Source organism: Oculina patagonica, chromosome 7 (genome assembly GCF_052425735.1).
Source record: "Oculina patagonica isolate OP01 chromosome 7, crgOcupat, whole genome shotgun sequence".
In the NCBI taxonomy this organism is placed as follows: Eukaryota; Metazoa; Cnidaria; class Anthozoa; order Scleractinia; family Oculinidae; genus Oculina; species Oculina patagonica.
Window position 1 is genome coordinate 32,479,717 of NC_135764.1, and position 15,248 is coordinate 32,494,964.

Sequence of the window (15,248 nt, forward strand, 5' to 3'; positions counted from 1 at the left end):
ATCTATTAAACCTGCGTTTTTCATTGTCGTATTTCTTTAAAACAATTATGGATTAAAAAATAAGGTTTATTGCCCGAATCAGTCACTATTAGCAAACTACACAGAACGTATATTTTCGTAGAGAGGTGATCAGTATTTCGACCTATTTCAGAACTTGTTTTCAACTGGCCACGGAGTAAAACTAAAAGCAAACTACAATTATTAGTCATGGAAGAAAAAGAATAAAAACAAATCTCCTAATATTTAAATGTGCGTGCTTGAAACTTTGATCTGCTTCACTTTGCGAACGTTCACAACATGGGTTTATCGATTCCGGGGCCATCCCGCCATTGTGTTCATTCCGTGTTCAGCCGGTCCTATGTTGGAAGCTTATGAAATTAAGTTCAAGTACAATACGTAAATAAACCCGTCAAACTGCCTTGCCTAGTGTTTGGTGGACGAAAAAAAAAGAGAGGTTTCTTTAATTTCAAAACACATTATAAAAATGTCCATTATATCGTCAGTTTAAAATGAAATGCTCTTTGTGTTCTACACAGGTATAGCTTTCGTTTTAAAGACACCTCAACCGATTTTTCGAACAAAGGGTAAAATTGTTATATCCAAAACAATTAAACTATCCATATACTATGTATTATTGAACAAAGCGTTGTTTTGGTTTAGAAATATGGGACAAAAAGCCGACTAAAGTTATAGACATTTTTCAAAGTTCAGTTGCACTTTAGCATCGATAGAACAAAAATATGTCAACATGGCGAACATATATATTTGCTGCGCCTTTGTGATAAAAAAAGCCCTTGATCTTTATCGTTGTAACTGATGCAAATTTGTAGTTAAGCCTGGAAGGCATAAATGTGTCTTTTTATTAATTGTTTTTATTAAATAATTTGCTTAATCAAACATATAACTTCACAATGTATTTGCCGTTCATTGACCCTTGAAACCCGCGATCAATAGAACATTGCCGCCGGCATTGCTATGAACTGTTGCGAGAAAAATACTGTCCAAAATTATTCGTTTGCAAACATAAAATCAAATAAAACGATCCTAGAGTTTGTTTTAAAGAAATAAACTTAGTTTATAGTGTATATAATTTAATGAACTACAGCCATTTTTGTCGAAGAAATGAAAGTGTGCGCGCGAGGGAAACTTCGCCCTAAAACATGGGGCCCACATGGGCGGCTAAAAAACTTCGCGTTGCTTTCTGTAAGAACGGAAGGACACGAGTTTGAGTAAAGACAACGACTTTATGGTGTTATACTTGAAACACCCAGAGCATTTTGTATACAGGAAACCGTACATATTAACACACTCAACTTTAGAGTAAACCTCGAAGGAACAACATTTCACACGAACGGATTCGTTTACAAATACGATAAGAAAGCTTTTGTAAAATGGATTTATTGTTACAAATTGAAGACGTTTTACACAAACCTTTTAAATAGCGATACTTGTGGGATACGAATGTCGATAGATTGTGTTTAGCGCTAGAATACAGTACTTTAACTGCTGGAGATTTTAATCCGTCTAAACACATACACGAGAAATAGTACAGAGCTGTTTCCTTGATAAAAATGTTGCTTTACAAAAGCGCTCGAATAAAAACGAGTATATGTTAAACCTGTTTACAGCGACACAGATAAAGAAACAAAGCGTGTAGTTGAGTTCACAATGCTTTGACGATAACATTGAGAAATAAAGAACTTTGCTGTCGAGAAACAAAGCAAAGGAACAAAGGTTGAAGTGGAAGAGCCTCGCTGTCTCTGTTTGGACGAATCGGCTTAACACCTCATCTGTAACCCACAGACGTCGGACAGAAATCGTGAACAAGTTTTCATGTTTTATTTACAATTTCACAAATTTCAATTCCAACGCCAGTTTCGTACGCTCGTTGGCTTGATTGACAGTAAATAAATGCGTACCGACTCCGCCAGAGAAAGAATAAACGATAAACTCCGTAAGCGTAGAGGAATGAAAATCGAGCGTAATTTGTAACACTTCGATGGCTGGCTAACACTCTTTTCGCCCGACAAGAGGGAATGGGGAATTTTTATACACCTTCAAGTCTGTGGTAAAAGGATTTACGACAAATTGTAATTGATAATCTATAAGCGTTTGTTACACATCTATCTTGTGCAGCCCCTTCGCATTCCTCTACTGGTTGGTATGACTGGCTTGTTGTCTTTTTTCCACTTCATGCGTCGATTTTGAAACCAAATTTTGATTTGGCGCTCCGAGAGTTGTAACATTGCGGCCATTTCTGTACGTCTCTCCTTTGTGAGGTACCTTGTGAAGTGAAATTCTTTCTCTAACTCCAAAATTTGATTCTGCTTGTAGGCTACTCGTCTGCGATGCTTGAAAGGCTGTTTGTAATGCCAGGGGACGTCTTTATCATCTTCTTCGTCTAAATATTTGAACAAGTTTGAATTCCATTAGTGAGTGTTCCCGCATTTGAAAACTGTTTGAAATCAAAGTAGATTCAAACTTGGGCAGTTTAAAGAGTTTAAGCGAAATAATATTTCTTTCGCGAGCTTTTATTTTTAAATATTTGCTTTGAGTGATTTATTCTATTCTTTATTTTAACTGACCCGTAAGTAATTGAAGTGATTACACTCACACACATTGTGTTTAAAGCCGTCAAAATTGTACTTAACTTCAAATAACATTACACACAAATCAGGTAAACTTGGCCATGTTGAGGTCTGCGCAAGCGTTTTTAACAAACAAATCTTGTTTTCTCTCACCTGTTTTATCTTCTGACTCGCTAGCATCTTTTCCGGATTGGTTGGGCTCGTCGCTTAGCTCTGTTGTTTCGTGAGTTTCAGTGGAACTTTCGCTCGGTGATGCAGGAGGAGTTTGAGAAACAGTCGAAACAGGGCTTGTTCTGCTCCTTCCGAGGTTGTGACTGTGTTTGGAACTCTCAAAGGAGGCACTGGTGGCCTGTGAACTTCAGAGTTACGGCCCAGCGGGAAAAACGGTGGGGAATAGTAGGATGGAACGCTGTAACCATACATAATCGGTGGAGAATTAAAATAGGAAGGCGGACGAATTCTCTGATTTGCTTGGTAGAAACAGTCCATGGTATACGCGTGCTCACTGCAATCAACCGAAGATAGCTCACACTACAAATGAGTGAGGCACCAGTATGTCGAGAGCAATATTCTCTCGCACTAGTCATAATTCAGCGCTATAATTAGATAGGTAGATTAATTTCATGATTGGCTAGTTAACAAACGCGCGACGTCATCGCTATGCTAACTCGGTAAACTGCTGGCGCCGGGAAAACGGCGCGTGCAGGCGAGAGAAACAGCCAAACACAAACGGGTGATAAATTTAATTAAAAGCGTCCATTTCATCTCTTCGCAGATAAATTATAAAGGCGTGGAAGACAAAAACGAAATCTTTGTGTTTAATTAAATTTATTAAAACAAAGTTCTTATCTTTTTATATCGTAATAAATCTGCCAGTTTCACGCTGTAGAGAGAGCTGGAGGCTTGCTTAGCTAAATTCACGCGGGTTAGACAAAGTGGCTAGAATTTTTAGCACATCATAATTTAAAGAAATGGATTGAAATAGCAAATCATCCGCATTTCTGGTGATGCTTGCCCCCGACTTAATAAACTACTGAGATATTTGCCAAAGAATTGTTTAAAGCCTTCTTATGAAGCATAGAATCTCGTCACACTTGCAGTTTTAAAATATCTTTCTTATTCAAATTGGAAGGTTTCTCCGGCAAATTTGAATCTGTGACTGACCGTTCCCTTCAAGGGTTAAAAACTGTCACAGTGGGTCGTTAACAAGAGTTGCATGGGCTGGACAGTATTAGGAACCCCGCTTACTTACGGACGGAAACCAAAAGAATGTTTTACATATCAGGGCACGTGCAAAACCCAACAAATAGAACAAAAAACGGTTCGCTTTTGTACCTGAAATTATTATTAATAACTATAATTAAACATAGATATGGATCTGAAATACTTCAACTATACAAACAGCAATTTTATTAAATGGTCAATGAAATGAGATGGCCGTGTAGTCTTAGAAATATTTGTCTTTTTCTTCTACATTCATAAATCACTGAACACCCGCTTACATGTTGGTTTTTTCAAGTGACACCTCAATTTAATGCGCGCTCAATAACACTTGTTTGTAATATAAATTAAGTGAATCTCCTGAACAAATCTTGTGGTAATTTAGACAAGTGGGTTACGGTAACCTTTTTCTTCAAAACATGGCCATAAAAAAATCAAAGCGCCGAGCGCAGCAGACAAAAAACGCGCGCGTGAAATCATACAACTAGTTGCGTAAGACGGCGAACTGTTAACACAAGCAAGACCAACTTTGGCAAGACATAGCGTTTCCTTTCTGACTCCACGTAAGTGTGGCGGTATTTTCCGTTGTCTGTGGAGAGTAACAGACCTGGAAATACTGTGAATACCCGTTAATAATGTGCGAAAAGCAATTTGATAGGAGAATTTGTGCAGCGCCGACATGCATAAAATGTTTTCCGGCAAAGAAAAAGGAAAAATGCAAGAAACAGGCCGTTTATTAGTTAAAAAAAAGAAAATATCCTCAAAATTGATCTTAATAACTGAACTGTGTTGGGGGTGACGAATAAAATGAGATATAACTTAAAAATTGATGCTGCAAGCGAGCTTAAAAAGTAGCTCCAAAGCCAAGCTTGACCGCAAAAAGACAGAAATAGGGAAAGAGAGAAACCGGGACAAAACACAAACCACTATTGTGCAAATGTAAACAAAGTATTTTATGTTTGTATCAACTATGTGGGTCAAGAAATGAAGTACTGTAGCACTGTTTCGTGCATTTCTGAAATTTGTAAGTTCGTTCTGATCGACTGGCCACGCGCGTTTGTCCAATGTTACACAAAAGCTACTCGTTCTTTTTGTTTTGGTTTGCAGTGTTTTCAAACAGTACAGCGAGCGCATTCAAAAGTTCGACTCCAAGGCGCCGGGGGAGGGTAGCACTTCATAGGGGCCGCATCACAAACAATTCCCGTCGGTCTTTTGTGTTGACCACGCAGCCATCCATCATACCTGACTAGAATACGGAGCTGGTTTATTAAAAACAAATTTGTCAAAACCAAATGAAGAGCTGGTTTATTTATCGCCGGAGGTTTCGCCAAACAACAGCTTTTGAAAAACTCTGTAACGGTGCGAGGGCAACCGAGCTTGAATAATACCCAGTTAAAACTGACCGGAAATGCGTTAAACGGTCTCATCGGTTTAATCGCTCTGTGATTTCGTCTCATTAGAGCTTAATAAATTACTCACTACTCCATCAAATAGACATCTTGCTAATCGGCGCATGCCAAACGCAGCATGCGACCCACCGCCAAATTGAATGTCCTGTAAAATCAAATTAAAGATGATTCTAGCAAATGTTTCGCAATATTATCCAAACGCTTATAGAACATGTAACTGTTGTTGCAGTTGCTGAATTTACTTTTTAATGGTCTGTTATTTTCTAAAAACTATTAGTAGAAACTCCGTCGTGTTCTACTGGAAATCCGCGAATCTGATTGGTTCTCCCACTGTTTTTCATCCGCTGATAGAATACGATCCCGCGCGCGCACGTCAATTTTTCTTGATGTTGGCTTCAAAGTTCATAAATTGTAAGTTTTGGACTGTAATCTTTTGGAGTTTCTACAACTACACGGGCTGCGCTTCGTTGATTATTTGCTCATAGAAAGCGAGGGCGCGTAGTCTTTTGTTAAATAGAATCAATCGATCAACCGAATAAAGAGTATTTCAAAACAGCATCGATCATTTTTATCAGTTTTTAAACTCAATAGGCGCGCTCTGCTGACTTATAAATAATGCATTGTAAAGGGCACTGATTAATAAAAGACTGAATTTTTACTTAAGCTGGTTCTGAAAAGTGTAAAATCGTGGAACAGACCAGCACAATTATTTCATCAACTTCACATTTGAAAAGAAAGTAACAGTTTTTCAAATAAGGCCATGTTTTAGATAGTTTTTCTTCAATTTTTTACCGTTCCGTGATCATCGAGTACCAATTTTACATTTGAATGAATCTAAATGTTCATTTACAAAATTTATTAATACCCTCTTCTTGCCCAAGAAGAACAGTCTCACTTATGTACAGCAGACATCAGTCAATATTTTTCCATAAAAAACATTCGCTTGGTTAATATCAATTATAAATTCATTTAAGCTACGGTTCCGACATTTCTGTGTGCGCTCAGTGTCCAACTGTTTCTTTGCAATTTTTAATAACTATTCTTCAGTTTCATTTACGCACACGGGTGAATTATTTTAGAAAGAATTCGATTTTAAAACGCTTAAACAGTCGTAATTAAGTACAGGGTGAAAGCCCGCGAGTGCTTTATCTTAGGACGTGGTTCGTCCATTTCAGTTGCACTGATCATGCAAAATGAAGCAAGGCAATTTCCCTTACAGTCTGTTTAATTTACTGAGTCAGTCAGACTTGAATGCTTCCTTGTGAACTGTTACAAAGAGAAAGTAAAAGTTCATTATGGAACAGTCTTGGTGATAATGCAGCACAACTTGTTAAACTTTTAACGTTGGTTATAATTAATTTGAACGGAACTGTACTACATTAGGGAAATTGCTGAAAATGGCTCCTAGCTTGCCTTTTAATTTAAAAATTCCTCTCCTTCAAAATCCAATTTCCGTTTAAGGGTTGAACATATCCTAATCGACTTTAACTTCTCTCCTATCTACTTTGCTGCCTGTTTATACTACAAAAGAGCGGATGGCCTGTTGTTTTACATGTTCCGTTGTGTCGGCTTACTGTCAATTCTACAAAAAGACGGATATTTGTGGTGGCCTGTGCGAGGTGTAAATATACTGCCTTTAAAACAGAACGGAACTAAAACACAATGAGACTAGAGACTATTTAACGCCAGTTTTCACAGTTGAACACGAGAGAATGCTCTGTTTCTGTCTGTTTCAATGAATTCGGTTTTCGTCCGGAAACTATAACAAAAATCCCAAATGAACGTAAACGAAATGGTATTGTTTGCGGACTGATGAAAAGTGAATAATGCAAATTTGGGGAGGTTGGAATAAAAGTATTTAGCCCCGGGTTGTACAGGAAAAATGATTAAACCAGGAGCCCCACATTGCTACTGAACAACGAAGTTTCCTTTTGGAATATCATGATATTGAAATTTGGAGATTAGAATAGAGAATGATGAAATTTCGAGCTTGAAGAATTTTGAATAGTCAGATAACAGGACCCCACGGGACGTTTGAAGAGAACAGCTTTTCAAATATTTGACGATGTACAAAATGTACGCGCCATGTAAATGGTTCATCAGATATTCGTTTTTAATAGTAGCTCATACTGTTAGATTGTACCAGTATATCACATGGCAATTTGAGTCATTTCGTAAAAGCAATAGAGTAACAAACCACGCGAGATGTAATTAAAATATGAACAGCCCCTCTAAACTGTTAATGCTATGTACACTACACCCTCTGCTCTCATAGTCCCGGTAGAAATATGAGAAATTTTTTTTTATATAGCTGTATAAATCAATGACACAAGCTACAGTCCCGGACAAAAATAGTTGGGAAGGTTGTAGAAACATGCCCGATTACAGAGAGTTTAAAATTCAATTTAGGAATCCTCATTCATGTACTACTGTAGGATCTCCCCCGTCCTCCCTATCAATGTTGGTCCCTCACTGTACAATCTTGCGTGTGTAAGGTCGCTTTTCGCTCAACATTGAATAGGGGAGGGAGGGGAAGAATAAAAGTGCAAAACTTCCCGAGACTTGTCTAGTGTTGTCGTCGAAAAAGCGCCTAGTTCTCCCAAAATCCAGACAACTGTTTTCAAAAATTTTGTTTTATTATTATCTTTCGCTTTCAGTGAAACAAAGAAATACTTGTTTGTTTTGTCATCGCACCACAATTTGTTTGTTCAGTCGAACTCAAATGGCAACTAATCAGCGACGTTTATTGGATATCAGGCCCTAAAAGTCATTCACACATTCTGCTAATAGCCTTAACATTGCCTTGACTACAGTCACGAGTTTAGATTTTCATGACAACAGCCACGCGACTCTAGAACCGTCAAAATAAAACTGTGAACTCAGCTTAAGTCAACAAGTCAAAGCAAAGTTTCACGTAAGTAAAGTAAAACGAACGATGACAATTAAAAATAAACGACTTTTTTCTTTTAATAACTGCTTAATACAGATTTCTTCAGATTGGAATACTCTACTGTTTAACTGACCAACATATAGTAGAACGTAAAACTAAAACACAATTCCCCTCAACCGGTTGTAGGCTTAGCACTGACGTATAAACTGAGTGACTACAAAAAGCGAAAATTGGAAAGGAGGTCGATCGCTTATTTAATCAATTGCGAGGAAAACTGAAAGCGCGACCTAAATTGCATTCATCATTGTACTCGCTTTCACGACTGATCAAAATGACTAACAGAGTTACTGTGTATACACGGCGAGTAAAAATCAACTATTGGAAACATATAGAGACAAACCTTTTCTTTTCTTTTTAAAAGCCATCTTTCAATAGACAGCCACTCTATAATTAAGAGCGTTAAATAAAATTTTTATGCGATTCAAACCTTTGTAGAAAACTTATTCATTGACTCAGTTGCTAGCACTCTTTATGAAAATTGCTAGCACTTATTTTGTTTGACAGCGTCACAATTCCACGGCTGTTAAAATAAAAGCTGTGTACGCTATATGTTTGGTTAGCCCGTGAGTGCAATTCTTTTAAATCTGACTTAATTTTCTATAGGCCTTAAGTTGCATGTTAGATCAACTCATTTGGAACAGGACTTTTCGATAAATTTCTGTTCTGCAGTAGAATAAAGGCAAGCAATCCATTTAGACAGTTTTGAAAACGTACTACGCACATTCCGGCGGGAAATCAATCGGTTGCCAGGGCGTCAGTCACAAGACTCTACGTGCCATGCAAGCCAGCCATAGAAGCACGTGCTGTGATGACCAAATACGGAAACCAACGCACACAGGACCAATGAGCAGTTCTCTGGTACACGTGATTTTCGGCTACAACTGCACTTTGGCGGGAAAGTTCAGAGTGCGGTAAATCGTAAACATTCAGTCCTGAAAAACCGGTTCGTACTTTGCTGAAGAATATATATTTAAAGCAAACCAAAATACAATTATTAATTTCTTAATTTTATATAAAGAGAGAGTAATTTTTCTTTAAAGATGGATTTCTGCGTGCAAATTTTGGACGACTGTGAATCTATAAATTCAGCCAAACGTCTATTATACAAGGTCTATGTCCGTGAGATGGGCTGGAGTTTTCCGCGATGATAGTCCGACTGGTTTTCGCGTCGACAAAGATGAGCAAAACGAACCGATTCTCTGTGACGCATTTGACGAATCATCCATTTGGTTTGGCGCTTACAAAGCAGGCGAGCTGATTGGAGTCACACGGGCTGTCCAAAGAAACAACTCCCTTGGAAAACTCGACATTGAACTCTACCCCGCCAGTAAGCTACCGTCCATGAAAAAAATCCTCCAGCCGAAGACAGACCATCAATTGATTGAAGTACAACGAGGAGCCGTAGCGAAGGATTACAGAGACACACAGCCAAGCATTATCCAATTACTTCTTCTCTTTGTGTTTAGCTACGCGCTTGATAAAGCACTGAGTGTTGTTTGCCCGACAGTGTTCCCTGTTTTAGAGACATTATTCAGCCGAGCTGGAATGCAGCTTGTGGAACGAAACTTCACGTACGGTGAAGGCGGTGACGAGTGGCCGACATTCATCTTCTACTGCTCCTCAGCTGACATGGCGCAAGTCGTCAGGCGGCTCAAGAGAGCAGCAGGGAAAAGAAAAGCAAGCTTCTTACAAGAAAGAGGCCATCAATCCAAACGAAGCAAGTTTCTTGTTGTGTAACTACAGCTGTTGAAAACGAAGGGATATTATTAAGTTCGTGATGTTAATAGTTGGGTACTGAGAAGAAATGAGGAAATTCTTGAGTCTTTTCAAATAAAAAGTGCGACTTAAAATTGACCGGGAAAAGAATCATTTAAATAAATTTGTTGTCAATTAAGTTGTCTTCTAAATATCAAGTATGATTAAGGTGCGTGCATGATGTTTTCGCAAGATAGATACAACTTTTGTCGGGTCGTTGATACTTCTCAGTGGCAGGACATTTAATTTCAATGTCTTGGCATCATTATCAAGGTAATAACAGTAAAATAAATAAGAATGGGAAAATGACGGTTAGACTAGAAGCATAAAGTTGATTTATAACAAAATTACGTGTAAATATGTGTAATATAAAATTAATAAATCAACATGTTACGTGCAAAGGTTATTATTGTCAGTAGATGTTTGACAACTACTTCAGCACGGATGGATTCCGATCAGTGCGTGTTCATGTGTTTTCCGATCTTTGCATTTCATAGTGGGGCAGTCAACTTTCCCTGACATTTCTGTAAAATAGAAACGTTCTTAGTCAAATAGATCCTTTTTTGTCTTTTTATGCGAAGTTGAAATGCTCTGATCAGATATATATTAAGAAGTAGACGAAAGCGACGATAACGGTTTTCGAACTGCATGCGTGCATAAAGGAATTAGTAATTGGAATTCCATAATTGGAATTTTTTAATTTGACCATTGTTTCTTTTTTTATTGAAACACGTCGATATGTATGATTGACTGCTGGGTTTTGCAAGCAATAATCAGGCTACAGACAAAAGACGATCGGCATTTGCATGCTTTTAATGCTTAGAAAAGTTTGTTTCTCAGCCAATTGAGCTCCCCATGATAAACAGCTCAGAAAGTAAAAAAAAGAAAGAAATACCTTTCATGTGCGTTGTTTAAAACACGGCCACTGGGTGCACGCGCAGTTCCTGCCAAAACTTCTTAATTTTCTGAAATCCTCCACTTCTAGTTCAAGCCGATAAGACAGTCACTGAAAAGATAAGCTTTAATTTGTACACCGCATATGCATAGAGAATTCAATAATTGTTTTTCGCCTAGTTATCAACTTGCAGTTGTCAAAGCTTTCTCTATAACGTTTCCTAACAAAATTCTTGCAAATCTGAGCTTCATATTTGCAAACTTCGAGGCAAAGAAAACCTCGATCAATTGACCTCGGTGAAGGCTGACTGCATGTATTGCAATTACCAACATGTGTCTCCTGCGAAGTTTGTGATTCTTGGTTCTTCAAGCCGCCTTTAAGTTGAGCTCAGTTAAAAATTAAAGTTCATGCAATGGGACCACACGCTTGTAACTCTTGCTTGGACACCGCTTGGAGAACCAAGAATCACAAACTTCGCAGGAGACACATGTTGGTAATTGCAATACATGCAATACATGCAAGAATTCAATAAATGTTTTTCGCCTAGTTATCAACTTGCAGTTGTCAAAGCTTTCTCTATAACGTTTCCTAACAAAATTCTTGCAAATCTGAGCTTCATATTTGCAAACTTCGAGGCAAAGAAAACCTCGATCAATTGACCTCGGTGAAGGCTGACTGCATGTATTGCAATTACCAACATGTGTCTACTGCGAAGTTTGTGATTCTTGGTTCTCCAAGCGGTGTCCAAGCAAGAGTTACAAGCGTGTGGTCCCATTGCATGAACTTTAATTTTTAACTGAGCTCAACTTAAAGGCCAAGTTCTTTTGTTTTGTTAAGACCTCAGCTGTTTGAGTGCCATACCTTCCTTTGCGCATCTAAAACAGGAAGATTATTAAAATTCTTAGCGTAGTTTTTCTTTACCTAGATAGCAGCTGACTGCAACTGCGGCAGTAAACACTTATTGGGAGAGAGCATAGTTACGTTTTAGGACTGGAATCGATTCCTTTCCAGGGTCACTCTCCCTCACCGATCCATCCCAAGCTATCCCAGGCGAGAGAACTTTCATACATTTCTTTACAAATAGCAGCGAACCGTTAACATGAACCGTTGACACTGACGAATTTGCTTGCTAGAGGTTCACTCGCTTTCAAGGTCTGCAAGGTCGGGTGACCGTGGCTACGAGTCCCTTTAATAAGCACGTTTCCTGACGACGTTTTGGCCCGCGGCCAAAAGCATCCCGGAAAGTAGTAGAGCAAAAGCATCCTGGAAAGTAGCAGAGCACCTCAGTCCAGTCCAGCCATTAAGGACCATTAAGTTTAATTATCCGCCAGAATCCCCTTTAATAGCTACTTGAGATCGATCTAGTTGTTAATATTCTGCTGGGCCGATCGGCCTGCTACAGCACACTAGATAGCAAGGCATTATGCTCGACGGCCTCTGATCCTGTCGCAGATTTGACAAGAACCATTGCAAAATGGCTGACAACTTAATTTTTTTTTACCCGTAAATTGATAATTTTCATTATTCCCATCTCCTGTCTGTAGGCAATGCATCGATAATGTAAAGAAAATCTTTCTTTTGACCAGGCTTAAGAATTAAGGAATTAAGCGGATTAAGTCGTTTACCTAAGTACGTTGTCAATCATTCACTTTATTAGGTTAAAGACTCAACTTGACACTGTTATCCGTTTGACGGTTAAAACCATTAAATTGCGACCCCGGTCTTAATTGAGGGTCACTTCAACGAATAGTGAAGTTCCGATCACCACGTAAAACTGTTAAAGTGCAATCTGTATGCGATAAAATATGGAAAAGGATTCCTCCACGCTTTCGCATTCGATAAGTCGGCTTCTTGGACGCACAGAAGATGCGCAGCTCGACGGAATGGAACATTCCTTGCATGTCGCATCAGATGGGACAAAGGAAAAGCGCTTGTCATCTCAAGAGGAACCTCCACAAACCGAGACCACTGACACCGCGCGATGTAGCTCTAGTTTACCGACAGAATACCCGTGCGTTTATCCCTGGATGCAAAGGATCCGTCGCAAGTCAAGACAAGACAAGAAGAGAAAAAGTAAGATTAATTTTGATCGCATTTTAGTAAAATGCCAAGCAGTTAGTGATCCTTGTTAGCACAGACAGACATTAACAAGACAGCCTGGCGTTGATGCATCTTGCTAACGAGGTGTCTGTAATAACAAGGATATAGATTTACCCTAGAAATCAGTTCAGGGCCAGCTTTGGCTCTGCTTTGAAGCTTTGAAAATGGCGACTTGGTGTGGTAATATAAAAATTACTTTTCGAGTAATGAAGTGCTTGGCTGGCATTTTTACACCGCTGTTTTGTGAGGTCTGCATTTGGGATTTCTGCCATTGTATACATTAGATAGCACTATCATCGACGGGCAATTTTAAACTGCTGCCGGTATAGCCTGGTTTGATATATTTATGCGATCAGAAAGAACTAAATAGTTGTGCTGTTTGCTTAAAAATATCTTCCACTTGCAAAATATGTCACTGTCGGTAATGGTATGTCTGCATGACTTCAATTGAAAATTCAACCACCCTGCTCTAATCAGCAACAGAAAACGCGCGCGTGCGTGTTTTTTTAAAAAAACACTTTTGAGATCAAAGGAACGGTCGAATCTAAACCTACAATTCATCGCACAGTCAACAGCCCTGGACGCTAAGAACAGTTTGTTTAAAGCGCGTTATCTCACAAGATTCAAGAAGAAATGAAATCCTGCAAATGTAAAAAATGACGCCTTTGATCAGCGTTGACACCTCTCAGCAAACACTGACACATTTACTTCAGTTTTCCTGTTTATAAATGATTTTGTTGTTGCAATTGATTTTGGCCACGTTGCAAATTAAGCGCCACAATTCATCGTCCAGTCAACAGCAATGAACACTAAGAACAGTTTTAAGCGAACACTTTAAAGCGCGCTGTCACAAGACCCTCTCACATGATTCAAGTATTCAAAAAATAAAATCGTGCAAATGTAACATTTGGCGCCTTTGGTCCGCGGTCACACCTCTTAGTAAACACTAACACATTTACTCTTCCTGTTTATAAATGATTTTATTGTAGCATTGTTGATTTTAGCCACGTTGCAAATTAGGCGCCACATAAACCATTATTACAGTATCTTTAAAACTGACTGAGTGGTCACATGATCTGTGGAAGACCACACGCACATGCCTGACACACTGTGATAGTGCAGCTTTATCAATATCAACATCTGTTTTCTCCTTTTGATATCAGTACATTGTCACGCACACAGGTAATGAGAAAAGAAAAAACATCAACTTGGAGATAAATTTTGAGAGCTAGCATTTAAAAAAGTTATTAAATATTAATACTTCGAATTCTAGCTTGGGCATAGACTTTCTCAAAGTCCTTCGACGCGCGGTTTATGTATGTCACTTCGTCACTCTTCGTCGTCGCTTCGCAATGCTTTTCGGCTCGCTACGCTCGCCTATAGAGGGCGGCTTGGTCCAAGTCTAGCTTCGGCGGTGAGCGATTAGTCCGAAAAGTTCGTTGCTGACTAGGAACTTCAAGCAGACATAGTTACTCAACCGATGTTCGCGTTATAAGATTAAAGAAGGCCATAACAAAAGTGACCAGCGAATTGGTGTCATCCCATTATGGGCTCCTGTGCCTGTTATCATTAACTGAAAAACCGCCCCCTTTGGTATTTGCGTAGAAACGAAACCGAGTTATCTGGTAACACCAACTTAAAGATGAATTACAGTCCGTACTGCGCAATCTCGGCTGCAATGTTTATGTGAGCCTCACAAACAAAGCAAAACTAAAAATTACGTGACAAACTTACCTGTTTCTTCATTATTAACGCCAGATATCCTTGCAGAACAAATAATAACAAGTAGAAGAACCTTGACGCTATTTCAAACCGACGTTTCAGCTCATCGGAAATTCTTGAACGAAGCGAACTGTAATGGCGGACTAAAAAACTTCATGTATGCTGTCACCGAAGTGTAACGTTTCAACGAATTCAAAACAAAAACGTAAACAAACCCCGAGTCTGCGCAGTACGGACTGGAAATCAGCTTTATTTTCTTTACTTATTCATATCATATCGATAAATCATATACCGTAAAATTCCCATCATTATTGGGTATAGGCCCATCTACCTGAAAACAAAAACCTACATCCGGCTATAAGCCCCCTGGATGTAAACCCCCGTCTGCTGGTTCCAATACAGAACAGGGCTACTGAATGTTGCTTTATTGTGACTTTTTAACATAAAAACGTATTTTGATCAACACTGCCGTGGCTCCTTTCGAAACGTTTTTTTTTATTCCACTTATAAGCTCCGCCGGATATAAGCCCCTCCGTTTATAAGTTCACTCAAAACCCCTTACGAAGTTGTATGAGCCCAGTGCTTATAACCGGAATTTTACGGTATAT

The 15,248-nt window shown here is 38.8% G+C and overlaps 2 pseudogenes across 1 annotated transcript; one reads left to right on the top strand and one right to left on the bottom strand.

Moving 5' to 3' along the window:
- Nucleotides 1–1,304: 1,304 nt before the first annotated feature.
- Nucleotides 1,305–3,321, bottom strand: LOC144659560 (uncharacterized; annotated as a pseudogene). The gene is made up of 2 exons (XR_013571924.1): nt 2,742–3,321; nt 1,305–2,401 (listed from the first exon to the last, which is right to left on the bottom strand). The product of XR_013571924.1 is annotated as an uncharacterized LOC144659560 (transcript).
- Nucleotides 3,322–7,412: 4,091 nt separating this feature from the next.
- On the top strand, nt 7,413–10,329 carry LOC144660302 (uncharacterized; annotated as a pseudogene).
- Nucleotides 10,330–15,248: the final 4,919 nt, after the last annotated feature.